Consider the following 1,569-nt stretch of genomic DNA (forward strand, 5'->3'; position numbering starts at 1 on the left):
AGGGAAGTGGACCGAGCCATAAAGTCCAGTCAACCACAGGTGGTCATGTAAATCAAAAAGGAATGGATGGCATCGGGGTTCCCTGTGAGAAGGTAGATTGGGAGATCTCCCATTGTTGTGTGAAGATCTCCCATTGTTCCCAGGGAGTAGAGGTGTTCTAGAAAGTTGGTGTGAAGAGAATTTGGGGAAATTCTCTTTGGATGTATGGGGCTATGTGACTGTGTGTGCTCGGGAAAAGTCTTTTGGTGTCTTAGCACCTTCCTGCTGCAGACCCAACCAAATGTGAAAACCACTGAAATCTAACAGTTTCCAGGTCCAAAGTGACAAAAATATTTTTAATTAAAAACAAGTAAGAACGTGACTATGACATAACACACGTGCACAAGAATAAAAACTCATTTAATTTCAGGTTAGTTTTCAGGAAGTCTCTTCTCTCACTTCCTTTTTCCTGTTGTGAGTGGAGTGTCAAAAAAAATGACAGTTTATAAAATAAAATTCACAAAACAGGACAGAAAATCATCAAAAAAAAAAAGAAGATATGATTTCTTTTCTTTTCTTCTTCGGACCCAAGTCCGCTTCTTTAACCACCAAGTCACCGCTGCCCGTTTACAAAAACAAACTTTACTAAAAGTGTGTTTGTAAGGTGTGTGTTACTCTAACTCTCTATGAACAATTTGGCATCTGATTACTGAGTACTTTCGGTCAAACTTGAGGCGAAATGACAGCCAGAACGAGAGATACCGATTTGAGTTCGAGAGTTGAGGTTTAATGAATGTTCTTAGGATTCAAGAAAGATGCTTCAGTGCCGTTATGCCCAATTTCATGGAATTAGGCAGAAGATCCCCAGGGATGACTTCATCCTGACCAGAAAAACCCAGGTTTGTTACCATAACAAGCCTATGAACCTCTGATATGGTGATGTTTGGAAAAGCTTGGATACATCGCGTGTAAAAGCTAGCCATCTTTCTGGAAATACTGACGCTCACAACTAAGGGAACGGAAGTAGAACACAAACTATAATCCATTTTTGCTGCTAACCCTTAGCACAGCATTGCTGCTGTTCTGTCTGTTGCTCTTTTGTTACGGAAATATTTTCACTTAATCAGTCATTCGCACAAGGTTAAAGTGTCATTCACCCAGTCACATTTGACCTTTTGACATGGATGAATGGCTTTTTACTCCTCGCCTGTAAAAAGTTGTTCAATTGTTCTCAAACTATGGTACCACTACGGGGACCTGGGCTAACTTCATTTGCACTTTGGTGAATCTGATGAAGTGAATAGTTGGTGTATTACCGCCTGAGCTACTGCAGGTCTACTCCAGTTCTACTTCATATACGATCAGTCCAATAACTGTTGGTGGGAATCAGTTCTCTTCTTCATATCTGAACCGTATTGGTCTGAGCTGCTGTGTTTGTCATACTGTTGGTACCGGTTCTCCTCATGTTTATGTGATCATTTGTCAAAAAAAATGACAGTTTATAAAATAAAATTCACAAAACAGGACAGAAAATCATCAAAAAAAAAAAGAAGATATGATTTCTTTTCTTTTCTTCTTCGGACCCAAGTC

Source organism: Cynoglossus semilaevis, chromosome 14, assembly GCF_000523025.1.
Source record: "Cynoglossus semilaevis isolate Cse_v1.0 chromosome 14, Cse_v1.0, whole genome shotgun sequence".
Classification (NCBI taxonomy): domain Eukaryota; kingdom Metazoa; phylum Chordata; class Actinopteri; order Pleuronectiformes; family Cynoglossidae; genus Cynoglossus; species Cynoglossus semilaevis.